Below are 27988 nucleotides of genomic sequence, written 5' to 3' on the forward strand. Positions count from 1 at the left end.
CAGACAAATTGTGGAATGACATCAAGGACATCATCCATGAAGAAAGCAAGAGGTCACTGAAAAGAGAGGAAAGAAAGAAAAGACCAAGATGGATGTCAGAAGAGACACTGAAACTTGCTCTCAAAGATCAAGCAGCTAAAGCAAAAGAAAGAAATGATGAGGCAAAAGAACTGAACAGGAGATTTCAAAGGGCCTCTCGAGAAGACAAAGTAAAGTATTATAATGATATGTGCAAAGAGCTGGAGATGGAAAACCAAAAGTGAAGGACACATTCAGTGTTTCTCAAGCTGAAAGAACTGAAGAAAAAATTCAAGCCTCAAGTTGCCATAGTGAAGGATTCCATGGGGAAAATATTAAACGACATAGGAAGCATCAAAAGAAGATGGAAGGAATAGTCATTATACCAAAAAGAATTAGTCGTTATTCAACCATTTCAAGCGGTGGCATATGATCAGGAACCAAAGGTACTGAAGGAAGAAGTCCAAGCTGCTCTGAAGGCACTGGCGAAAAACTAGGCTCCAGGAATTGATGGAATATCAACTAAGATGTTTCAACAAACAGATGCAGCACTGGAGGTGCTCACTCGTCTATGCCAAGAAATATGGAAGACAGCTTCCTGGCCAACTGACTGGAAGAGATCCATATTTATGCCTAGTCCCAAGAAACGTGATCCAACCGAATGTGGACATTATAGAACAATATCACTAATATCACACGCAAGCAAAATTTTGCTGAAGATCATTCAAAAACAGCTGCAGCAGTATATCGACAGGGAACTGCCAGAAATTCAGGCTGGTTTCAGAAGAGGACGTGGAACCAGGGATATAATTGCTGATGTCAGATGGATCCTGGCTGAAAGCAGAGAATACCAAAAGGATGCTTATCTGTGTTTTATTGATTATACAAAGGCATTCGACTGTGTGGATCATAACAAACTATGGATAACACTGCGAAGAATGGGAATTCCAGAACACTTAATTGTGTTCATGAGGAACCTTTACATAGATCAAGAGACAGTTGTTCAGACAGAATAAGGGAATACTGATTGGTTTAAAGTCAGGAAAGGCGTGCGTCAGGGTTGTATTCTTTCACCATACCTATTTAACCTGTATGCTGAACAGATAATATGAGAAGCTGGACTATATGAAGAAGAACAGGGCATCAGGATTGGAGGAAGACTCATTAACAACCTGCGTTATGCAGATGACACAACCTTATTTGCTGAAAGTGAAGAGGTCTTGAAGCACTTACTGATGAAGAACAAAGACCACAGCCTTCAGTATGGATTATACCCCAACATAAAGAAAACAAAGATCCTCACAACTGGACCAATGAGCAACATCATGATAAACGGAGAAAAGATTGAAGCTGTCAAGGATTTCATTTTACTTGGATCCACATGGAAGCAGCAGTCAAGAAATCAAAACACGCATTGCATTGGGCAAATCTGCTGCAATGGACCTCTTCAAAGTGTTGAAGAGCAAAGATGTCACCCTGAAGACTAAGGTGCACCTGACCCAAGCCATGGTATTTTCAATCATATCGTATGCATGTGAAAGCTGGACAATGAATAAGGAAGACCGAAGAAGAGTTGACACCTTTGAATTGTGGTGTTGGCGAAGAATATTGAATATACCACGGACTGCCAAAAGAACGAACAAATCTGTCTTGGAAGAAGTGTGGCCAGAATGCTCCTTAGAGGCAAGGATGGCTAGACTGCACCTTACATACTTTGGACATGTTGTCAGGAGGGATCAGTCTCTGTAGAAGGACATCATGCTTGGCAGAGTACAGGGTCAGCGGAAAAGAGGAAGACCCTCAACAAGGTGGATTGACACAGTGGCTGCAAAAATGAGCTCAAGCATAACAAGAATTGTAAGTTTGGCACAGGACCGGGCAGTGTTTCGTTCTGTTGTGGATAGGGTCGCTATGAGTTGGAACTGACTCAATGGCACCTAACAACAACAACAATCCTAACAATACTGACTCTCCCAATCCGTGAACGCAGTGTATGTCTCCATTTATTTTGATCTTCTTTAATTACTCTCATCAGCGTTTTGTAGTTTCCAGCGTCTAGTTTTTACGTATTTTAGATTTCTACCTAAGTATTTTATATTTTTGGTGATGTTGTAAATGGGACTGTTTTTTAATTTCAATTTTCGGTTCTTCATTGCTAGTATATAGAAATACAGTTGATTTTTCTAGGTTGACCTTGTATCTTTGGAACTTGCTAAACTCATGAATAGTTCTTGGAGCTTTTTTGTAGATTCCTTGGGATTTTGTGTTTAGACTATCATGTGCGAGTCCAAGCTGCACGGAAGACATAGGTGAAAAACAAGGCTCCAGGAACTGACAGAATACCAGCTGAGATGTTTCAACAAACAGATGCAGCACTGGAGGTGCTCACTCGTCTATGCCATGAAATTTGGAAGACAGCTAGCAGGCCAACTGACTGGAAGAGATCCATATGTATGCCTTGTCTTAGTTAGCTAGTGCTGCTGTAACAGAAATACCACAAGTGGATGGCTTTAACAAAAAGAAATTTATTTCCTCACAGTCTAGTAGGCTAGAAGTCCAAATCCAGGGCATCAGCTCCAGGGGAAGGCTTTCTTTCTCTGTCAGGTCTGGAGGAAGGTCCTTCTCATCAGTCTTCCCCTGGACTAGGAGCTTCTCCGCACAGGAACCCCGGGTCCAGAGGACGTGCCTCTGCTTCCGGTGCTGCTTTCTTGGTGAGGTCCCCCTCTCTCTGCTCGCTTCCCTTTCCTTCTATCTCTCGTAAGATAAAAGGTGATGCAGGCCCCACCCAAGGGAAACTCCCTTTACATTGGATCAGGGATGTGACCTGAGTGAGGGTGTTACACTGCACCCTAATCCTCTTTAACATAATCTAATTTTGTTGGGTTAATTTTGCCTCGTTAGCCACAGGGAGTGATGAGTATTTATAACACATAGGAAAATTACATCAATCACAAAACGGAGGACAACCACATAATACTGGGAATCATGGCCTAAGTTTATACATATTTTGGGGGGACACCATTCAATTCACGGCATGTCTATTCCAAAGAGAGATGATCCAACCGAATGCAGAAATTATTGAACAATGTCATTAATATCACAGGCAAGTAAAATCTTGCTGAAGATCATTCAAAAGTGGTTGCAGTAGCACACCGGCAGGAAACTGCCAGAAATTCAGGATGGATTCAGGAGAGGATGTGGAACCAGGGATATCATTGCTGATGTCAGATGGATCCTGGCTGAAAGCAGAAAATAGTAGGAAGATCTTTACCTATGTTTTATTGACTATGCAAAGGCATTCAACTGTATGGATCATAACAAATTATGGATAACATTGTGAAGGATGGGAATTCCAGAACACTTAATTGTGCTCATGAGGAACCTGCACGTAGATCAAGAGGCAGTTGTTCGAACTGAACGAGGTGATACTGTGTGGCTTAAAGTCAGGAAAGGTGTGTGTCAGGGTTTTGTCCTTTCACTATACCTATTCAATCTATATGCTGAACAAATAATCTAAGGAGCTGGGCTATATGAAGAAAACAGGGCATCAGATTGGAGGAAGACTCATTAACAACCTACATTATGCAGATGACACAACCTTGCTTGCTGAAAGTGAAGAGGACTTGAAGTACTTACTGATGAAGATCAAAGACTACAGCCTTCAGTATGGATTACACCGCAACATAAAACAAAAATCCCCACAACTGGACCAATAAGCAACATCATAATAAATGGAGAAAAGATTGAAGCTATAAACGATTTTATTTTACTTGGATGCACAATCAAGACCCATGGAAGCGGCAGACAAGAAATCAAATGACGTGTTGCATTGGGAAAATATGTTGCAAACGGCCTCTTTCCAGTGTTCAAAAGCAAAGATGTCACTTTAAAGTCTACAGTGTGCCTGACCAAGCCATGGTGTTTTCAATCACCTTGTATGCATGCAAAAGCTGGACAATGAATAAAGAAGATCTAAGAATTGACGCTTTTGAATTATGGTGTTGGCGAAGAATATTGAATATACCATGGACTGCCAAAAGAACAAATAAATCTGTCTTGGAAGAAGTACAGTCAGAATGCTCCGTAGAAGCCAGGATGGTGATCCTATGTCTCACATATATTTGGACATGTTATCAGGAGGGACCAGTCCTTGGAAAAGGATATCATGCTTGGTAAAGTAGAGGGTCAATAAAAAAGAGGAAGACCCTCAACAAGGTGGACTGACAGTGGCTGCAACAGTGGGCTCAAGCATAACAACTATTGTGAGGATGGTGCAGGACCAGGCAGAATTTAGTTGTTTTGTGCATAGGGTCGCTATGAGTCGGAACCGACTTGATGGCACCTAACAACAACAATCATGTTGTCAGTGAAGAGAGTTTTCTATCTACATGCCCTACCCCTTCCTTTTTTTTCCTTATACACATGGGGTCACCATGAATTGGAATAGATAGCAATGGTTGGCTTTTTTTTTTTTTTTTTTTTTTTAGTATTGTGCTTCTAGAACTTCCAATTCAATGTTGAATAGGAGTGGTGGGAGAGGACATCTTGTCTTATTCCTGATCTTGAGGAAAAGTCTCCAGTCTTTCACCATTAAGTATATTAGTTTAGTGTTTTTGTAGATGCCTTTTATCAGATTAAGAAATTTCCCTTTTATTCGTAGTTTCCTGAGAGTTCTTATCATGAATGGATGTTAATTTTTGTCAGCTGCTTTTTTTTTTGCAACTATCAAGATGATCATTGTTTTTCTTCTTTACTCTGCTATTATGGTGAATTACAATGACTGTTTTCAAATGTTGAACCAACCTTGCATTTCCAGGATAAACTACATCTATATATTGCTGGATTCAATTTGCTTGTATTTTGCCATTTGTGTGTGTTTTTATGTTCACGAAAAATATTTGAGGGATACAAGGCGATATAGGACAATACAAGTTAGGTTTTAACTTAGAAAAATAGAGGTAAATATTAAAAAAAAAAACAGTTAAGGTAACCACAAAGAGGTATTACAACTCCATAACTCAAAATAAAAACCAAGAAAAACGTAACAACTCAACAAACATAAAGTCAAATACTATGAAAATGAGGATCTCACAATTTACAAAGAAAAACATCTCAGCACAAAAAAGTAAGTGGAAAAATGAAATTGTCAACAACACACATAAAAAGGCATCAAAATGACAACACTAAACACTTACTTATCTATAATTACGCTGAATGTAAATGGACTAAATGCACCAATAAAGAGACAGAGAGTCTTGGACTGGATAAAGAAACACGATCCGTCTATATGCTGCCTACAAGAGACACACCTTAGACTTAGAGACACAAACAAACTAAAACTCAAAGGATGGAAAAAAATATATCAAGCAAACAATAAGCAAAAAAGAAGAGGAGTAGCAATATTAATTTGACAAAATAGACTTTAAACTTAAATCCACCACAAAGGATAAAGAAGGACACTACATAATGATAAAAGGGACAATTGATCAGGAAGATATAACCATATTAAAAATTTAGGCACCCAATGACAGGGCTGCAAGATACATAAATCAAATTTTAACAGAACTGAAAAGTGAGACAGACACCTCCACATATATAGTAGGAGACTTCAACACACCACTTTCGGAGAAGGACAGGACATCCAGTAAGAAGCTCAATAGAGACACGGAAGACCTAATTACAACAATCAACCAACCTGACCTCATTGACTTATACAGAACTCTCCACCCAACTGCTGCAAAGTATACTTTTTTTTCTAGCACACATGGAACATTCTCTAGAATAGACCACATACTAGGTCATAAAACAAACCTTTGCAGAGTCTAAAACATCGAAATATTACAGAGCATCTTCTCAGACCACAAGGCCATAAAAGTGGAAATCAATAACAGAAAAATTAGGGAAAAGAAATCAAATACTTGGAAACTGAACAATACCCTTCTGAAAAAAGACTGGGTTATAGAAGACATTAAGGAGGGAATAAGGAAATTCACAGAATGCAACGAGAATGAAAATACTTCCTATCAAAACCTCTGGGACACAGCAAAAGCAGTGCTCAGAGGCCAATTTATATCGATAAATGCACACATACAAAAAGAAGAAAGAGCCAAAATCAGAGAACTGTCCCTACGACTTGAACAAATAGGAAATGAGCAACAAAAGAATCCATCAGGCACCAGAAGAAAACAAATAATAAAAATTAGAGCTGAACTAAATGAATTAGAGAACAGAAAAACAATTGAAAGAATTAACAAAGCCAAAAGCTGATTCTTTGAAAAAATTAACAAAATTGATAAACCATTGGCTAGACTGACTAAAGAAATACAGGAAAGGAAACAAATAACCCGAATAAGAAACGAGAAGGGCCACATCACAACAGACCCAACTGAAATTAAAAGAATCATATCAGATTATTACAAAAAATTGTACTCTAACAAATTTGCAAACCTAGAAGAAATGGATGAATTCCTGGAAAAACACTACCTACCTAAACTAACACAATCAGAAGTAGAACAACTAAATAGACCCATAACAAAAAAAGAGATTGAAACGGTAATCAAAAAACTCCCAACAAAAAAAAGTCCTGGCCCGGATGGCTGTACTGCAGAGTTCTACCAAACTTTCAGAGAAGAGTTAACACCACTACTACTAAAGGTATTTCAAAGCATAGAAAATGACGGAATACTACCTAACTCATTCTATGAAGCCACCATCTCCCTGATACCAAAACCAGGTAAAGACATCACAAAAAAAGAAAATTACAGACCTATATCCCTCATGAACATAGATGCAAAAATTCTCAACAAAATTCTAGCCGATAGAATTCAACAACATATTAAAAAAATAATTCACCACAATCAAGTGGGATTTATACCAGGTATGCAAGGCTGGTTTAATATTAGAAAAACCATTAATGTAACCCACCATATAAATAAAACAAAAGACAAAAACCATATGATCTTATCAATTGATGCAGAAAAGGCATTCGACAAAGTCCAACACCCATTTATGATAAAAACTCTCAGCAAAATAGGAATTGTAGGAAAATTCCTCAACATAATAAACGGCATCTATGCAAAGCCAACAGCCGAAATCACTCTAAATGGAAAGAGCCTGAAAGCATTTCCCTTGAGAATGGGAACCAGACAAGGATGCCCTTTATCACCGCTCTTATTCAACATTGTGCTAGAAGTCCTAGCCAGAGCAATTAGGCTAGACAAAGAAATAAAGGGCATCCGGATTGGCAAGGAGGAAGTAAAATTATCTCTATTTGCAGATGACATGATCTTATACACAGAAAACCCTAAGGAATCCTCCAGAAAACTACTGAAGCTAATAGAAGAGTTTGGAAGAGTCTCAGGTTATAAGGTAAACATACAAAAATCACTTGGATTCCTCTACATCAACAAAAAGAACATGGAAGGGGAAATCACCAAATCAATACCATTCACAGTAGCCCCCAAGAAGATAAAATACTGAGGAATAAATCTTACCAAGGATGTAAAAGACCTATACAAAGAAAACTACAAAGCTCTACTACAAGAAATTAAAAAGGACATACTTAAGTGGAAAAACATACCTTGCTCATGCATAGGAAGGCTTAACATAGTAAAAATGTCTATTCTACCAAAAGCCATCTATACATATAATGCACTTCCGATCCAAATTCCAATGTCATTTTTTAATGTGATAGAGAAACAAATCACCAACTTCATATGGAAGGGAAAGAAGTCTCAGATAAGCAAAGCATTACTGAAAAAGAAGAAGAAAGTGGGAGGCCTCACTCTACCTGATTTCAGAACCTATTATACAGCCACAGTAGTCAAAACAGCCTGGTACTGGTGCAACAACAGACACATAGACCAATGGAACAGAATTGAGAACCCAGATATAAATCCATCCACATATGAGCAGCTGATATTTGACAAAGGCCCAGTGTCAGTTAACTGGGGAAAAGATAGTCTTTTTAACACATGGTGCTGGCATAACTGGATATCCATTTGCAAAAAAATGAAACAGGACCCATACCTCACACCATGCACAAAAACTAACTCCAAGTGGATCAAAGACCTAAACATAAAGACTAAAATGATAAAGATCATGGAAGAAAAAATAGGGACAACCTTAGGAGCCCTAATACAAGGCATAAACAGAATACAAAACATTACCAAAAATGACGAAGAGAAACCAGATAACTGGGAGCTCCTAAAAATCAAACACCTATGCTCATCTAAAGACTTCACCAAAAGAGTAAAAGGACCACCTACAGACTGGGAAAGAATTTTCAGCTATGACATCTCCGACCAGCGCCTGATCTCTAAAAATCTATATGATTCTGTCAAAACTCAACCACAAAAAGACAAACAACCCAATCAAGAAGTGGGCAGAGGATATGAACACACACTTCACTAAAGAAGATATTCAGGCAGCTAACAGATACATGAGAAAATGCTCTCGATCATTAGCCATTAGAGAAATGCAAATTAAAACTATAATGAGATTCAATCTCACTCCAACAAGGCTGGCATTAATCCAAAAAACACAAAATAATAAATGTTGGAGAGGCTGTGGAGAGATTGGAACTCTTATACACTGCTGGTGGGAATGTAAAATGGTACAACCACTTTAGAAATCTATCTGGCGTTATCTTAAACAGTTAGAAATAGAACTACCATACAACCCAGAAATCCCACTCCTCGGAATATACCCTAGAGAAATAAGAGCCTTCACACAAACAGATATATGCACACCCATGTTTATTGCAGCTCTGTTTACAATAGCAAAAAGCTGGAAGCAACCAGGGTGTCCATCAACGGATGAATGGTTAAATAAATTGTGGTATATTCACACAATGGAATACTATGCATCGATAAAGAACAGTGACGAATCTGTGAAACATTTCATAACATGGAGGAACCTGGAAGGCATTATGCTGAGCGAAATTAGTCAGAGGCAAAAGGACAAATATTGTATAAGACCACTATTATAAGATCTTGAGAAATAGTATAAACTGAGAAGAACACATACTTTTGTGGTTACGAGGCGGGGAGGGAGGGAGGGTGGGAGAGGATTTTTTACTGATTAATTAGTAGATAAGAACTGCTTTAGGTGAAGGGAAGGACAATACTCAATACATGGAAGGTCAGCTCAACTGGACTGGACCAAAAGCAAAGAAGTTTCCGGGATAAACTGAATGCTTCAAAGGTCAGCGGAGCAATGGCGGGGGTTTGGGGACCATGGTTTAAGGGGACTTCTAAGTCATTTGGCAAAATAATTCTATTATGAAAACATTCTGCATCCCACTTTGAAATGTGGCGTCTGGGGTCTTAAATGCTAACAAGCGGCCATCTAAGATGCATCAATTGGTCTCAACCCACCTGGATCAAAGGGAGAATGAAGAACACCAAGGTCACACGACAACTAAGAGCCCAAGAGACAGAAAGGGCCACATGAACCAGCGACCTACATCATCCTGAGACCAGAAGAACTAGTTGGTGCCCAGCCACAATCGATGACTGCCCTGACAGGGAGCACAACAGAGAACTCCTGAGGGAGCAGGAGATCAGTGGGATGCAGACCCCAAATTCTCATAAAAAGACCATACTTAATGGTCTGACTGAGACTAGAGGAATCCCAGTGGTCATGGTCCCCAAACCTTCTGTTGGCCCAGGACAGGAACCATTCCCGAAGACAACTCATCAGACATGAAAGGGACTGGACAGTGGGTAGGAGAGAGATGCTGATGAAGAGTGAGCTAATTATACCAGGTGGACACTTGAGACTGTGTTGGCATCTCCTGTCTGGAGAGGGGATGGGAGGATAGAGAGAGTTGGAAGCTGGCAAAATTGTCACGAAAGGAGAGACTGGAAGGGCTGACTCATTAGGGGGAGAGCAAGTGGGAGTACGGAGTAAGGTGTATATAAACTTACATGTGACAGACTGACTTGATTTGTAAATGTTCACTTGAAGCTCAATAAAAGTTAATTAAAAAAATATTTGTACTTATCTCTTCTTGTGATATCTTTGTCTTCCTTTGGTATCACAGTAATGCTAAAAAAAGAATTTTTTTTTTTTTTTTTTTTTTTTTAGCTACATAAAATTAGTTGAGAGTGTTTCTTTCTCTTCCATTGTCTGTGACATTGTTTAGAATTGGTGTTATTTTTTCCTGAAATGTTTGGTAGAATTCACTAGGGAAACCATCTGGCCTGGGAGTTTTCTTTGTTGGGAGATTTTAAACTATGAATTTAATCTTTTTAATAGATGTAGGACTGTTTTGGTTATCCTTGTTGAGTGAAATTTTTAATTTGTGTTTTTCAAGGAATTAGTCCATTTCGTCTACGTTATTGAATCTATGGGCACAGAATTGTTGTCCTTTGAATGTCTGTTGGTTCTGTAATGATGTCACCCTTTTCATTCCATTGGTAGCTTATGTCTTCTTTCATTTTTTCCCTTGGTCCACTGGGCTAGAGCTTTATTAATTTTATTGATTTTTTTCAAAGAAAAAGCTTTTGGTTTCCTTGTCTATATTGTTTTTCTGTTTGCCATTTCATTGATTTATGCTCTTATCTTTATTATTTCCTTCCTTCTCCTTGCTTTGGGTTAAATTTTCTTTCCCTTTCCTAGTTTTTTAAGGTGGAAGCTTAAATTATTGAAATTGTCTAATTGTCCATTTTTAATTTTATTTTTGTAATTTCTTAATTGTAAATTTTTAAAATTATTATTTCTTTTTCTTATACCTATTCTGGCTTTAATTATCTGATCTTTTTCTAGTTATATTTTTGTTGACTTTCTGTGTAGTCTCAGCACAGAGAGAGGAGTGTTGAAGTCTCCATGTATATTGTTGTTTTTGTTGTTAGGTGCCATCAAGTCGGTTCCAGCTCATAGCGACCCCATGTACAGCAGAACAAAACACTGCCCAGTCCTGTGCCATCCCCACAATAATTGTTATGCTGGAGCCCATCGTTGCAGCCACTGTATCAATTCATCTTGTTGAGGGTCTTCCTCTGTTTCGCTGACCCTCTGCTTTACCAAGCATGATGTCCTTCTCCAGGGACTGATCCCCCCGACAACACGTCCAAAGTATGTGAGGTGTAGTTTCGCCATCCTTGCTTCTAAGTAGTATTCTGGTTGTACTTCGTCCAAGATAGATGTTTGTTCTTTTGGCAGTCCATGGTATATTTGATATTGCCAACACCACAATTCAAAAGTGTCAATTCTTCTTTGGTCTTCCTTATTCATGTATAATTGGTATTTTTTTATTTCTCCTTTCAGTTTTTGCTTCTTGTACTTTGGAGTTCTATTATTGGGTGCATTCAGTAGAAGGGTGGGAGGTCAGAGTTTAAGAAATCTTTCCACACATAAAGGAAAAGAGGTGGACAACAGTAGAGGAGAGCTAGGAAATCACAGGACTGACGAGATGAGATTGCTTAGTAGGAGTTCCAGAAGACGACCAGAGGGAGGACATTGTCAGGGAGTAAGCCCAGGTATTCCGGAATATCAGGGCCAGGTGGCCAGCACTGGATGGAGAGGCCCCCGGCACTCACCTTGGTGAAAGTCTGCAACCCAGGGGACAACAAGCAGATCCTTAGTGTTCTCAGAGAGAAAGGACAGGTCTCATGGAGAGGACCAAGGATGGGGAAGACATTGGTGGTGTCAGCAGCAACACCTGAACCTAGAAGCCTGTGAAGAAATGCCCACAGGGCCCCAAAGGAAAGAATTCACACACTCCTAAACCCTCACTCAGGTTGAGGGGCATAAAGCCATCTTCAGACATCTTGGTCTTGCTGGTTCTCAAGAAGCCCTGAGGGATTTCTCCCCAGAATGAGGGTAGGAGGTCCTGTCAGGAGGTGGAGGGGCATCCAGGAGGGTGGGAGAGCGGGAGCCACTGACCCAGTGGCCCATGGAGCTGGACAGAAGCCCCTGGAGATGCTTCTGGGAGGTGAAATTGGCAGGCTGTCCAAGGCCCCTGGTCACTGAGGGAGGAAAAGTTCATTCAACACGAGGGTCTGGGGGGTAAATCAATGATAAATCAGCAAAAAGGGACATTTATTAGCTCCAAGCAAATAAAAAATTGTTCAGGAACATGATGCGTTCAAAGCACATTCTACATGGCACAGCTAAGAGTCTGGGCAAACTCATAATAAAATCAATCTGGAATACGGTTTAAGCAAAGTTAGGACCCAGCTGAATTAGGGAAATGGGTGCAGTGTGCTGGTGTTTGCCAGTGCAGGGCAGGGAACAGTGGCATTCTCAGCGCCCACTGGAGCCCCAGTACAATGTCTGAAACCTTGGGAAACCCAACAACAGTTTGTTATGTAAGTACATGACTCAGCAACAACAGTTTGTTATGTAAGTACATGACTCAGCAAGCCAGAGGTAAGGACCCAAACCGATGGTTCCCACAAAAACCCAGTGCTCGACTGCCCCATAGATTTTTAAAGGAGCACCTGGCGCATTTGAACTGCCAACCCTTTGGTTAGCAGCCATAGCACTTAACCACTACGCCACCAGGGTTTCCAACTGATGGTTAAGAGAGCTCAAAGCAGTTGCTCTGAGGAGCAGGAAATGACGCAGGGACTGCTGACTTCTGTGACAGGCTCTAGGCACCTTGATCCTTTAAATTTTGCATGTTTAACTTTAACCCTTTTGCCCCAGGAAATTTAGTCATATGTCAGGATTGCTCCCCAGCTTTTTTTTTTATTCTTGTTGCTTGATATATCTTTTTCCATTCTTCAATTTTTAACTCTTCTTTCTCAAGTGTGCCTCTTGCAGAAAGCACACTGAGGACCCTTGCCTCAAACTGTGTGTCTTTTCTAGCCAAGAGTTTAACTGGTTCATACCTACCTACCCACCTACCTACCTACTACCAGATGCCATCGAGTTGACTCAACTCATGGCACCCCCATGTGTCAGAGTAGAGTTGTGCTCCAGAGAGTTTGCAATGGCTGATTCTCAGACTCCTCTATGTGGACTCTAATGTACAACTTTTGGTTAGCATGTTAACCATCTGCACCACCAGGGACTGCAACCAGTTTATACTGCTTGCAATTATTCATATTTGGGGGCTGACTTCTGCCATCATGTTTTCTATTTCCACTTACTGTACTTTCTTTGGTTTCTATTTTTCTTCTCTCTAGCTCTTCATGCGATAGACTGAGTTTTCTGATGATAGTTTAAAAGTTACACATTCTATTTTTGTTCTTCCAGGGGTTGCCTTTAAAATAAAATAAAGCCTGTACAAATTCATTTCCCTGTTGGTTTCTTAGGTGTGTTAGAGCCAACATTCCCCCACGGGTCAGTAGCCCTGGGGATTCCTTGGCATTCCTAGGTTTGTAGATGGTCCTTCACTTGGTCTCTTCCTCCTGTGTGTGTCTCCGTGTCTGTACAGTTGTCCCTCGGTATCCACAGGGGGTTGTTCCAGGACCTCTTGTGGATACCAAAATCCGAGAATGCTCAAATTCCTATACAAATGGTGTAGTATTTGCATATACCTTACACACATCCTCCTGTGTATTTTAAATCATCTTTGTTGTTACTGTTGTTAGGTGACATCGAGTCGGTTCTGACTCATAGCGACCCTATGCACAACAGAACGAAATACTGCCCAGTTCTGCGCTATCCTTACAATCCTTGTTATGCTTGAGCCCATCGTTTCAACCACTGTGTCAATCCATCTCCTTGAGGGTCTTCCTCTTTTCCACCGACCCTATACTTTACCAAGCATGATATCCTTCTCCAGGGACTGATCCCTCCTGACAACGTGTACAAAGTATATAAGACACAGCCTTGCCATCCTTGCTTCTAAGGAGCTTCCTGGTTGTACTTCTTCCAAGACAGATTTGTTCATTCTTTTGGCAGTCCATGGTATATTCTATATGCTTTGCCAAAACCACAATTCAAAGACATCAATTCTTCGGTCTTCCTTATTCATTGTCCAGCTTTCACATGCATATGATTGCGATTGAAAATACCATGGCTTGGATCAGGCACCCCTTAGTCTTCAAGGTGACATCTTTGCTTTTCAACACTTTAAAGAGGTCCTTTGCAGCAGATTTGCCCAGTGCAATGGGTCTTCTGATTTCTTGACTGCTGCTTCCATGGCTGTTAATTGTGGATCCAAGCAAAATGAAATCCTTGACAACTTCAATCTTTTCTCTGTTTATCATGATGTTGCTCATTGGTCCAGTTGTGAGGATTTTTGTCTTCTTTATGTTGAGGTGTAATCCATACTGAAGGCTGTGGTCTTTGATCTTCAACAGTAAGTACTTCAAGTCCTCTTCACTTTCATCAAGCAAGGTTGTGTCATCTGCATAACACAGGTTCTAATGAGTCTTCCTCCAATCCTGATGCCCTGTTCTTCTTCACATAGTCTAGCTTCTTGTATTATTTGCTCAACATACAGATTGAATAGGTATTGTGACAGGATACAGCCCTGATGCACACCTTTCCTGACTTTAAACCACTCAGTATCTTCTTGTTCTGTCCAAATAACTGCCTCATGATCTATGTACAGGTTCCTCACAAGCACAATTAAGTGTTCTGGAATTCCCATTCTTCCCAATGTTATCCATAATTTGTTATGATCCACACAGTTGGATGCCTTTGCATAATCAATAAACACAGGTAAACATCCTTCTGGTATTCTCTGCTTTCAGCCAGGATCCATCTGACATCAGCAGTGATATCCCTAGTTCCATATTATCTTCTCAATCCGCCCTGAATTTCTGGCAGTTCCCTGTCGATATACTGCTGCAGCTGCTATTTGAATGATCTTCAGCAAAATTTTGCTTGCATGTGATATTAATGATATTGTTCTATAACTTCTGCGTTTGATAGGATCACCTTTCTTGGGAATAGGCATAAATATGGATCTCTTCCAGTTGGTTGGCCAGGTAGCTGTCTTCCATATTTCTTGGCATAGACAAGTGAGCACTTCCAGCGCTGCATCTGTTTGTTGAAACATCTCAACTGATATTCCATCAATTCCTGGAGCCTTGTTTTTCACCAATGCCTTCAGTGCAGCTTGGACTTCTTCCTTCTGTACCATTGGTTCCTGATCATATGCTACCTCTTGAAATGGTTGAACCTTGACTAATTCTTTTTGGTATAATGACTCTGTGTATTCCTTCCATCTTCTTTTGATGCTTCCTGCTTTGTTTAATATTTTCCCCATAGATTCCTTCACTATTGCAACTCAAGGCTTGAATTTTTTCTTTAGTTCTTTCAGCTTGAGAAATGCTGAGCATGTTCTTCCCTTTTGGTTTTCTATCTCCAGCTCTTTGCACATGTCATTATACTCATCTCTAGATCACTTATAATACCTAATACACTGTAAAAGCTATGTAAATAGGTGTTTCAACAAATTGAAGACTTGTTGCGGAAGGGAGCCCTTCTCTTCTATGAGTTTCTTGAGCTCTGCTGGGAACTCTGATGGTGTGCCTACACATCACTTCATTCACGTGGATTCAGCATAGTGCTCGATTTGTTGCAAATTCAAGTTTTCTTTTTGGAACTTTTTTTTTTCCAAATAGTTTCAACCTGCAGTTGGTTGAATCCATGGATGAAGAACCCATGAATATGGGGGGCTGAGTAAACTCAGCTTTTTAAGACACTACTCAGACAGGATTGGACTTTCTGGGTGATGCAGTTAAGCAATTGGGTATTAACCAAAAGGTTGGTGGTTCAAACACACCAAGAAGTACCTGGGAAGAAAGGCCTGGTGATCTGCTTCTGAAAGGTCACAGTCTATGGAGCACAGTTCTACTCTGACACACATGGGGTTGACATTAGTTGGAAGCGACTCAACAGCAACTGGTTGAAGGTTCAGAAGGGATTAGGTTCAGGACCCACCCTATTAACATAACAAAGAAAAACTCTATTTCCAAACAAGGTCACAGTCACAGGGACAGGGGCCAGGACTTCCACACATGTTCCAGGGGGACACAATTCAGTCCACAACACCTTCTTACAAGTCTTTGGCAGCAGCATCCCTGGATTCATTTCTCTTCTTTGTGCTCTTCCTCCCAAGTGTTCTCACAGTTGGTCTCAGTGTAGAATCTTCTTGGGTCTCACTGCACGCTTGAGAATATTTTTTCTTCCTTCACATTTGGATAATAATTCTGCTGGGTATAAAATTTTAGGTCCAAAATTGTCTTCTTCAGCCTCTAAGAGCATCATTGCATTGTTTGTAGCAGCGGTGAGGCTTGGAATCTGGGCTGCTGTTATCTCCCTCCACCCCTTTCCTGGTCTAGTTTCTGGAGGACTTTGGGGAGGAGCTGGTGAGCCTGTCTTGGCTGATGCAGGGAGCCTTGTGTCCTCTAATTTAACAAACCCTCGCTAAGTGCTAAGTGTGGACACAAAGCTACAGAAGAGGCAGCAGGTCCAGTTGGCTTGGTCCAGGTGGCTGACCACCAGGCTGTACTGGGATCCTCAAATTAAAACAAACAGGAAAGCCTGCTGACTCATCTGAGGCCTGAGAGGAGGGGATTTCACAAGTTCCCTGAAATGAGCGTCCACCAGTTCTAGGATGTGGAAGGGCTAGGGCGACTGTGTAGGGGCTCAGCCTCCCACCTAGGAGTCGGATCTGATTCACCTTGTCTAGTTCTGACTTTGTTGTGCACAGGGGCACCCGTGGGTACCCTGCAAAAGACAGCAGGACGTGGTGGCTGCTCAGCAGGCTGGCGCTGATGTGGGCCTGGTTTCTGGAAAAGCCAGACTCCTGAGGAATTCCCGGAAACCAGCAGTGCCTGGCACTTAAGCTTAACTCAGTGGAGAGTGGAGTCTTCCCTCACCTCATATGGTTGCTCTTTAAAGAAAGGCCTGTCCTGGTTGAGCTCTGGCCTGGTTGAGCTCACCTGGCCTGGTTGAGACCCTTGAGGCAGCAGTCCCGGCCTTCCTGACCAGTGTGGTCTGAGGTGCCCAGGATAGTTTGGTGGTGAGTGTGAGAGGAAGGGGCGGGTATAGGGTGTGGGGAAAGAAGGGGAAGAGGTGAATGACATGGGGGCAGGGTGAGAGTGAGGGGGAGGAGGAGAAGTGGGGAGAGGATGTGGAGTGGGGGCAGGACGTGGGGGGAGGGGAAGGACAGGGAGGGGGTGGGGTGGGGGGTGAGGGGGAGAGTAGAGGGTGGGGAGGGAGGCTGTAGGGTGGAGGGAGGGTAGGAAGAGGGTGGGGGAGGGCAAGGGCATGAAGGGAGAAGAACATGGAGTGGGCAGAAGGACTAGGGGGGAGGACATGGAGATCAGTGAAAGAACTTGGGGGGAGGGGAAGGACCTGGGGTTGTGGGGGGACATGGGAGACAGAGAATGATGTACAGGTCTCCTCCTGCCCCGTTTCCTCCCCTTTCGAGGTTGCCCCATGGTTGGCTCTACGTGAGTTTGGGTTAAGAGTCCCCAGGTGCCCTGGAAACTTGGTTGAATGGTGGAAACATGACAGCAGTGGGGACGACGTGCCACCCTACGCCAGGGCCAGAGCAGATGGCAAGAGAGAGCCACAGGGTGGACGGGACTGGACCAGAGAGGGTCCAGAGAGGTGGGGTGTGAACCACCAGCAGAAGTCAGCTCTGGGGAGGACGGGAGGTAGAAGGAGCACTCAGAAAAAAGGAAGCTAGGAGGACCCTGTTGGGGCATTCATTGCTCCAGCCCCAGCCCAAAGGTGAGCCCCCAGGGCAGTGCCCGCCAGCCTCTGCCACCTCAGGCCGCTGCCCCCAGGACAAGCCGGGCCATCTGACCTCCAGGAGGAGGATGAAGCATCTCCCTGAGGGTCACAACCCCTCTAGGGCGGTTCAGGATTGGAGGCTGGGTCTGACCTCCCTGTGGCTTTTACACCCCAGGATTGTCTACTGTCCCCATGCCTGGCTGGAGGTCGAGGGGGGTCAGGGTGCCACAGTCAGTGACAGCAGACCTGCCCCTCAGTGATCACTCAGCCCACCCAGGGTCCCTGGGAGGGGCCGGGCGGGGACCTCAGCAGGAAGTGGGCCCAGGCCTGCCACCTGGGGGACCTCATGAGGGTCAGGGTGTTGGACCATGGCACCATTCTGAGTGTAGTCAGCAGAACAGAGCTGTTTTGATCACTGGCTGGTGTGGAGATCTCCTGGGTTCAGAGGAGGCCAGGTGAGCCTCCCCAGAAGAGGAACCTGCCCGTCACCTGTGCGTGGCCCCTGGCCCTTGTGTGAACTACCGAGGCTTGTTCCAGCATCCGACTCAGTCCTCTCTTCCACCTAGCTGCAGGGCTAAGGTGGATCGGTATGGGTGCTCGTTGTTGTTGAGGATCTCCCATCGCCCACCCAGGTCCGCTCAGATAAACCACCTGGCTCCTTAGAGGGAACCTAACCCCAAGTCTCTAGCCCCCCAGGACCCCTCCTCTGTGCCTGCTGCTCTGGTGGTTTGCAGGTGTGGAGGAAAGGCTGGAAGGTCTGGGGAGGCCCACGGCTGTGAGGCTGGGATCAGAGATTTCAGGGGAGCAGTGGGTCACAGCCCCCACCCTCAGCAGCCAGGAGCCTCAGCAGGATGGGTGTGGTTCTTCCAGATGGAGCCCCTCCCCTGCCCCTGCATCATCAGATAGTCTATGTTGTGGTTGTGGTGTTAGTTGCCCTTCAATTGTCTGCGACTCATGGCAACCTTAACTACAACAGAACAAAATGCTGCCCATCCTGCACCATCTTCATGATCGTTGGTAAGCTTGAGTCCATTGTTGAGGCTACTGTGTCAATCCATGTCACTGAGGGTCTCCCTTGTTTTTGCTGACCCTCTGCATTAACAAACATGATGACTTTTCTAGTGACTGGCCTTTCCTGATGATGTGTCTGAAATCTCACCATCTTCACTTCTAAGCATTCTGGCTGTACTTCTTCCAACACAGATTTGTTTGTTCTTCTGGTAGTCCATGGTGTATTCGGTATTCTTTGCCAAAACCACAGTCTGAATGCATCAATTCTTCTTCTGTCTTCCTTTTTCATTGTCCAGCTTTCACAAACACATGAGGCGATTGAAGACCATGGCTTGGGTCAGGCGTACTTTAGTCATCAAAGCAGCATCTTTGCTTTTTAAAACTTAAAAGAGGCCTTTTACTGAAGATTTACCCAGTGCAATATGTTGTTTGGTTTCTTGACTGCTGCTTCCATGGGTGTTGATTGTTGATCCAAGTAAAATGAAATCCTTGACTATTTCAATTCTGTTTATTATAATGTTGTTTATGAATCCTGTTGTGAGGATTTTTGTTTTCTTTATGATTGGGTGTAATCCATACTGAAGGCTATAGTCTTTGACCTAAGTGCTTCAAGTCATCTTCATTTTTGGCAAGCAAGGTCGTGTCATTGGCATATTGCAGGTTGTTAACGAGTCTTCCTCCAATCCTGATGTCTCCTTCTTCAAATAATCCAAAAAGAATAATCAATAGCATGGATATGTTTGCATTCAGACAGCAGACCCCAGTTGTTAACAGTATGCTTTGATCTAATTATAAGTTTAATACTTCTGATATTAAGTTGTGTGTCCAGCACATCTTGCATCCTAATAGTACAATAATATCAAATAATGGTTCAGTGCATACTCTGTGCCTGAACGGAGCTGAGTGCCTCATTGACCATTCACTCCTGTCGTCGCTGCTCCCATTTCTCAGATGGGAAGACTGAGGTCACGCCGCTGTGTGTGGCACGCATGGCTGCATCATCACTGAGCTGTGAGCACTGTGGGCTCTAGTGTGTTGAATGCTGTGTTTTGGACTCTGCACCTGCTGGCACTCAGGGGGCGCTGGGAGGGCCCCGGGGGTGGGGGGTTGCTCCTGTGGAGGCCTGAACTGACTTTCCATCACCCAGCACCTCTACTCCTGGCGGTGTCAGTGGCGGTGTTAGGGCAAGAGGCCCTGAAGGGTGGTCACACAGAAGACAAGAGGCCTGTCAGAGGTGGAAATAGCTCAGCTGGAGAAGGAGGGCCCTGGCCAGGTTAATCTCAGGTGACCAGCTGCCCTCCACCAACCAGAAGAGGAGCCACCGGCAGAAGGGCTGGGGCTGGATGCGGGAGGAGCTGCCGAAGGAGCCCCCACTGGGCCGTGCTCCCAGGACCGGGTCTGCCCCGACACCCTTTCAGGCGGGCCGGTCCCGGGCCAGCCCCCGCCCAGGCTAGGGGTCGCCCGTCGCTTTGATGGTCGACAGTGAACCAGCCTGACGCTGCAGGAATGTTTCCAGGCGCTGTGCCTGCTTGGAAGACATCAAGGATGAGCTGACTGTCTGTGGACTCTGTAAACAGCCGTTCCTCCGCGCCCGGAGCCGCAGGGAGCACCGCTCGCACGCACAGCGCCCGCCCGGCCGCGCAGCTGACCGGCGCGCCGCCCGCTAGCGTGACTGGCGGCCGCCCTCGCTGCCCGTCGCCACGGCAACGGCTCTCCCCAGAGCCCGCTGCCCACTTCCCTGAGTCCAGGGAAGAGCAAGGAGGGCGGCGGTTACAATTGTTCCTTCTTCCCTCTTTTTTTTTTCCTCTGCCACGACCTTGACGAAAATAATCTTTGAAGTACTTGCTGGCAGTTTTTTCTGGCGTGGGACTGAAGGAGCGCAGGATATTGAAAGGGTTTTGCCGACGGAAGCCCGGCGGCGCTCAGCGTTCGCTCCCCAGGGGCCGCTAGTGGCCATGAGTGTCTGCGCATGCGCCCCCCCGCCGCGCGGCGCGTCCCGTGCACACGCGTCCCCCTGCACACGCGTCCCCCTGCATACATGTTCCCCCCGGCGGCGCGTCCCCCTGCACACGCGTCCCCCGCACACGTGTCCCCCCGCACACGTGTCCCCCTGCGCTGCGAGCCTCGGCAGGTGCAGCGTTCCGTGACTGCCGGTAATTGAACAGAGATGTGATTTTCCCCTTAAAAAGTGCAGCCTTCAGCTTGGGGCCAAATCCCTTTTTCCACTTGGAAAAGTGATCTCATTTTCCATGTACCATTTTTTTTTTTTTTTTAAGCAACAGTCTTGTAGGATTAAAAAGGGAGAGGGAGAGAAAACAAACAAAAGTCCGATGCATATTTACAGCCGGTCCCACGTGCTTGAAAGCACTTGGCATGACCATCCCGGACCAGAACGTCGGTCTGATATTGAATCCAGATGACTTGCCAAGCAGCATTATACAGTCTTTCTTTTTTTTTTTTTTAAATTTCTGCCTCGTGAGTGAAAATTAAGGTTGTTTTTGGTTGTGACTAATCTCATAAAATCTTTTTTTAGGAAGGCATTTTATGTACTCAAGCCTTGAAAATGTCTTGGGTCTTTGAACTATTATTAGTAAGCACCATCAGTATGCAGCAGCCACTGCAGGGAAAGCTGGTGCCCTGTTGGCAGGCGCAGCCAGGCCGGGAACAGCTCCCCCTCAGCCCTCACGCCACTGGGGAGGGGTGGGGGAGGGATGGGGAGGGCTGGGGGAGGGCTGGGGAGGGGTGGGGGAGGGCTGGGGAGGGGTGGGGGAGGGATGGGGAGGGGTGGGGGAGGGATGGGGAGGGGTGGGGGAGGGATGGGGAGGGGTGGGGGAGGGATGGGGAGGGGTGGGGAGGGGTGGGGAGGAGTGGGGGAGGGATGGGGAGGGGTGGCGGAGGGATGGGGAGGGCTGGGGGAGGGATGGGGAAGGGTGGGGGAGGGATGGGGAGGGGTGGGGGAGGGCTGGGGGGAGAGGAAGGATGGGGAGGAAGGGGAGGGGTGAGGAAAGCTGGCAGAGGGTTGGGGGGACTGAGGGAAGGGTGGGGAGGGCTGGGGAAGAGCTGGAGGAGGGCTCGGGAGGGCTGGGGGAGCCTCCCACCTGCCCAGCTTCCACGAACGGGAGCAGAGCCCTTTACCGTCATCCTGCCCAACGTGGAACGGGTGATTAGACACCTACCACACTCAGCTTTCAGCATGCTCCCTGGACCCACCACCTACTGGCCATCTGACCTCCTCACTTCCTGACCATCTGCTGTGACAGCAGAGTCTGAGTAGACGTGATACAGTGTTTTCCAACAGTCTCTTGGTGGACCCAGCATCACCCACCCTCCTTCTGCCCGTATCCCAGGGAAGAGCTTCAGAGGCCTGAGGCTAGGCACGTGGATGGCAGCTTGAAGGGGCTGCTGACCTGGGCCAGCCTGCAGGGTAGTGATGTCACTAGGGTTGGTGTCACCCAGCGCGGTAAGTCCCTTCCTAGACCATACAGAATCCTTAGTAATGTTTTTTGTACTACTGTGACTCGTAAATCATGGTTCCTGTATATCACTCCTTCTCTCTCTTTAATTACTACTACATTCTCAAAAAAGTTTTACTATAGGTTCACAAATACTGCTTACCACAATATTGTAGCTAAAACACCAGAAAATTTGACAAGATCAGCAACCATAAAAACACCAGCAGCAATGAAAACAGCGTGTGCTTCCAGTGCGTGCAGCCGAAAGCTCGTGATTCTGAGCGTCATTATAATTGGGTAGTAATGACGGCCCTGACCAGAGCACGTTCAAAAGTTAAAAAAAAAGTAAACTAGCATAGAGTTTTAGCATTGTAGGTATGTTGATACAGGTAAGCTGAGCTTATGAAAAATGCTTTTATTGCCGTAACTAACTACAAAAATATTTTTCAATCTGTATGCTGACCAAATAATCTGAGAAGCTGGACTATAGGAAGAAGAACGGGGCATCAGGATTGGAGGAAGACTCATTAACAACCTGAGATATGCAGATGACACAACCTTGCTTGCTGAAGGTGAAGAGGACTTGAAGCACTTACTGAAGAACAAAGACCACAGCCTTCACATTAACTAGATAGTAGACAAGAGTTATTTCAGGTGAAGGGAAGGACAATACACAGTGCAGGGGAAGTCAGCAAACCTGGACTAAACCAAAAGCAAAGAAGTTTCCTGAATAAAACCAAAAGCTTTGAAGGTCAGAGTAGCAGGGATGGGGGTCTGGAAACCATGGTTTCAGGGGACATCTAGGTCAATTGGCATAGCAAAATGTATTAAGAAAATGTTCTGCATCCCACTTTTGGCGAGAGGCGTCTGAGGTCTCAAACGCTAGCAAGCGGCCGTCTAAGATGCATCAATTGGTCTCAACCCACCTGGAGCAAAGGAGAATGAAGAACACCAAAGATGGTAAAGATGAGCTGAAGAGACAGAAAGGGCCACATAAACCAGAGACTTCATCAGCCTGAGACCAGAAGAACTAGATGGTGCCTGGCTACCACCAATGACTGCCCTGACAGGGAACACAACAGAGAATCCCTGATGGAGCAGGAGAGCAGTGGGATGCAGATCTCAAATTCTCATAAAAAGACCAGACTTAATGGTCTGACTGAGACTAGAGGGACCCTGGAGGTCATGGTCTCTGGACCCTTTGTTAGCCCAAGACTGGAACAATTCCCGAAGCCAACTCTTCAGGCAGGGATTGGACTGGAGTGTAAGAAAGAAAATGATACTGGTGAGGAGTGAACTTCTTGGCTCAAGTAGACACATGAGACTATGTGGGCAGCTCCTGTCTGCAGGTAAGATGAGAAGGAAGAGGGGGACAGGAGCTGGTTGACTGGACTCAGGGAATACAGAGTGGAGAGGAGGAATATGGTGTCTTATTAGGGGGAGAGCAGCTAGCTAGGAGTACATAGCAAGATGTGTATAACTTTTTGTATGAGAGACCGACTTGATTTGTAAACTTTCACTTAAAGCACAATTAAAAAAAAAAAAAAGACCACAGCCTTCAGTATGGATTACACCTCAACATAAAGAAAACAAAAATCCCCACAACTGGACCAATAAGCAATATCATGATAAATGGAAAAAAGATTGAAGTTGTACATGAATTCATTTTATTTAGATCCACAATTAAGGTCCGTGGAAGCAGCAGTCAAGAAACAAATGGCAGATTGCATTCGGTGAATCTGCTGCAAAAGATCTCTTTAAAGTGCTAAAAAGCAAAGATGTGACTTTAAGGTGTGCCTGACTCAAACCATGGTGGTTTCAATCGCCTCATATGCATGTGAAAGCTGGACAATGAATAAGGAAGGCCGAAGAAGAATTGATGCCTTTGAATTGTGGTGTTCGCAGAGAATATTGAATATACCATGGACTGCCCAAAGAACGAACAAATCTGTCTTGAAAGAAGTACAGCTGGAATCCTCCTTAGAAGTGAGGATGGTGAGACTTTGTCTCACATACTTTGGAGATGTTATCAGGAGGGACCAGTCCCTGGAGAAGGACATCGTGCTTGGTAAAGTAGAGGGTCAGCGAAAAAGAGGAAGACCCTGAAAGAGACGGATTGACACAGTGGCCGCAACAATGGACTCAAGCATGACAATGATTGTGAGGATGGTGCAGGACCAGGCAGTGTTTCATTCTGTTGTACATTGGGTCGCTATGAGTTGGAACTGACCTGACAGCACCTAACAACAACAGGGATATTTTTATATAAAATAATAATTTCTCCTGAAACACTGCACAAAAATCTTATAGACAGCCATTTTGGTGTTACCCCCTCTGACGGTGTCACCCAGTGTTGTCCGTACCCCCTGAACCCCCTCAGTGATGACACTGCTACAGGAGCATCGGCAATTCTTCCCCCCCCCCCAAACTGGGATGCTGCTCAGGCCCCTCTATGAGGGCAGGAACTACTGTGGTGATAATGTCACCATCCATTGAGCACCCACTGGATGCCACTCGTGGGCTGGGCTTCCTACGTTGTCTGATCCCTCTCACCACCTCAGGGAGTGGATGGATTGCCTGTTCTCCCTGTCTTGTCTGGCCATACTAGCCTATTCTCCCTGCCACAGCTCCAAAGCCCATATCCTCCCCAGTGCCAGCCCAGTGCCTCGCCGCCTCCACTGAGAGCAGGGCCTTTGGGGACAGGAGGGATGCAAATGTACTTTCAGACTTTAGAATATTCCCTACTTGGATGAAATCCAGGCAAACCCAGAGTGCCAGGATTTCCGAGGTGGAGCACTTTGAAGCCTGTGTGCACAATAGTTCCGGGATATGAAGGCCAAGAGCATGGAAGCACCACCTTTATTTTCTAAAAATACTTTCAGCTCTGCGAGGAGGCAGAGTGCACATTTAAACCTCATCGTGTGCTTTCCAATCTTCTTCTACCCAGTGCAGGGATTGGAGGGAAGAGCAAAGTGCCATTGGAATGAATTTTCATTCTGACCTAGATCCTTCCTTTTTTAAAATCCCCTGTCTTGGTAGGGTCAATAGTCTGGGGGCACAGAACTCTGCCTCGGAGGCTCCCAGCCTTCTCCTGTGTGCTAAAACTAAAGATGCCTCGAAAAATCCTCCAAGAAAAGTTTTACCAGGACAGGGGAAATGGGATAAGAAGATCTTACATTTTTAGATAAAATACCTCTACAACGGCCCAGGAAGTGGTGAAAGATTGTTATACAAATTGACTCACCTCCAGAACACATAACTTGCTGTTCCTTGGTACCCTCGAGTCCAGTGCTCAGTTTGTTTAGGAAAGGCTCTATGATGAGGCTTTTCACACCCTTGACTTGGGGTCTGTTTCATGTCTTGGTGATTGTTCCAACCACGGGGAGGAAGAGAGCTAATTCATGTCTGTGGATCATCATAAAAGACTTCTGTTAAATAAACAAATCCCAAGTACTTCATAGCCCTCCCCCCAAGAAGTACTATATTCCTGAGAATAGAGCCTCTTGGAGAAGATTTAAGCATATTTGCAAACTCTCAAATAGCCCTCTAGGAGGAAATCTAGACAAATACACTGGATTTTGTACAGTGGAAACAAGCACTTTTCCCTGGAACTGCAAAGAGTTAAAATTTGCAAATACTACAATTTGTGTTAGTTGCTTAAGATGGCCTGTGGATGCATATGCTGTAGGAGCCAGTTCCCCACCCCCCGCCCATAAAAATCTGGAGTTCAGGTGCTGTAAATGAAAATGGGCTTTGCTGCTGCCATTGAAAAGAGCCAGCCTATTTTGTTATCAGCAGGGTATCTGACGGCATCCAAAGTAGTTCTGTGATAGCCTCATCCACACTGGACGTGCTTTGTAGGTTTGGATTTCTTGCTCAGACAACTCAGCGCAAAGTTTAAATCTCCCTGCAGTTACCGTTCTGATGTTTGCACCTCTGTGTCAGAAAAATTATCCAAAACTCAAATATGGAAAAAAGTTGAGTGGCATACCCTTTCAAAGTCATAAGGGCAGAACCACTCAAGGATTCTCTAGGGGAATTTACTTAGTTCAACTCACTGTTGACTGCTGATTAAAGGTCTCAGACTTAGTCGAGTTAGATGTTAACATGTAGATTTTTGTCCAGTTGAAATGTAATGAGTTTCTCTCCAGAGGAGCAGATAAACTCATAGGGCTTATGGGTAATTGGCCTATAAATACCTTGCTTCTTAAATGCTCTTTTGACAGGTTTTAACATCTTACCTTTAGTAATCAGAACCATGGCTTGGGTCAGGCGCACCTTAGTCCTCAAGGTGAGATCTTTGCTTTTCAACACTGTAAAGAGGTCTTTTGAAGCAGATTTGCCCAATGCAATCCGTCTTTTGATTTCTTGACTGCTGCTTCCATGGGTGTTGATTGTGGCTCCAAGTAAAATGAAATCCATGCCAACTTCAATCTTTTCCCTGTTTATCATGATGTTGTTTATTGGTCCAGTTTTAAGGATTTTTAATTTCTTTATATTGAGGTTTAATCCATACTGAAGGCTGTGGTCTTTGATCTTCATCAGTAAGTGCTTCAAGTCTTCTTCACTTTCAGCAAGCAAGGGTGTGTCATCTGCATAACGCAGGTTGTTAATGAGTCTTCCTCCAATCCTTCCTCCAGTGCCCTGTTCTTCTTCATGTAATCCAGCTTCTCGGATTATTTGTTCAGCATACAGATTGAATAAGCATGGTGAAAGGATACAACCCTGAGGCACACCTTTCCTGACTTTAAACCAATCAGCATCGCCTTCTTCTGTCTGAACAACTGCCTCTTGATATATGCACAGGTTCCTCATGAGTACAATTAAGTGTTCTGGAATTCTCATTCTTTGCAATGTTATCCATAATTTGTTATAATCCACACAGTCCGATGCCTTTGCATAGTCAATAAAGCACAGGCAAACATCTTTCTGGTATTCCCTGCTTTCAGCCAGGATCCATCTGACATCAGCAATGATATCCCTTGTTCTACATCCTCTTCTGAACCCAGCTTGAATTTCTGGTAGTTTCCTGTCGATACACTGCTGCAGGCACTTTTGAATGATCTTCAGCAAAATTTTACTTGCCTGTGATATTAATGACATTGTTTGATAATTTCTGCATTTGGTTGGATCACCTTTCTTTGGAATGGGCGTAAATATGGATCTCTTCCAGTCAGTTGACCAGATAGCTGTCTTCCAAATTTCTTGGTGTAGAAGAGTACTTACAGCCCTCCATCCATTTGTTGAAACATCTCAACTGGTATTCCATCAGTTCCTGGAGCCTTGTTTTTCGCCAGTGCCTTCAGAGCAGCTTCAACTTCTTCCTTCAGTATCATCGGTTCCTGATCATATGCTACCTCCTGAAATGGTTGAATGTCGACCAATTCTTTTTGGTATAGTGATTCTGTATATTCCTTCCATCTTCTTCTCATGCTTCCTTTGTTGTTTAATATTTTCCCCATAGAACCCTTCAATATTGCAACTTGAGGCTTGAATTTTTTCTTCAGTTCTTTCAGCTTGAGAAATGCTGAGTGTGTTCTTCCCTTTTGGGTTTCTGTCTCCAGCTTTTTGACGTCATTATAATACTTCGTCTTCTCGAGCTACCCCTTAAAATCTTCTGTTCAGCTTTTTACTTCATCATTTCTTCCTTTTGCTTTAGCTACTTGATGTTCAATGCACTGAAATCAAATTGACTACATCTGTAGAAAGAGACACTGGAAAAGATCAGTATCATCAGTCAGAACAAGGCCAGGGGCTGACTGCGGAACAGACCATCAATTGTTCATATGCAAGTTCAAGTTGAAACTGAAGAAAATTAGAACAAGTCCACAAGAGCCAGAGTATGACTTTGAGTA

General features: G+C 44.2%; 1 protein-coding gene across 4 annotated transcripts in view; it reads left to right on the top strand.

Moving 5' to 3' along the window:
* AHRR (aryl hydrocarbon receptor repressor) overlaps positions 1 to 27988 on the top strand; it is a 140751-nt gene that overhangs the window by 73588 nt on the left and 39175 nt on the right. Inside the window, exon 1 of one of the 4 annotated variants that reach the window (XM_064270287.1) lies at positions 10164 to 16951. The exons of 2 other annotated variants lie outside the window; for them this stretch is intronic. The gene's annotated coding sequence lies outside the window, so the exon portion shown is untranslated. Of the gene's footprint in view, positions 1 to 10163; positions 16952 to 17218; positions 18688 to 27988 lie in introns of those variants that run through there. One more of the 4 variants, XM_064270282.1, reaches the window with a different exon arrangement.

The sequence above is a fragment of the Loxodonta africana genome, chromosome 2 (genome assembly GCF_030014295.1).
Source record: "Loxodonta africana isolate mLoxAfr1 chromosome 2, mLoxAfr1.hap2, whole genome shotgun sequence".
NCBI classification, from domain to species: Eukaryota; Metazoa; Chordata; class Mammalia; order Proboscidea; family Elephantidae; genus Loxodonta; species Loxodonta africana.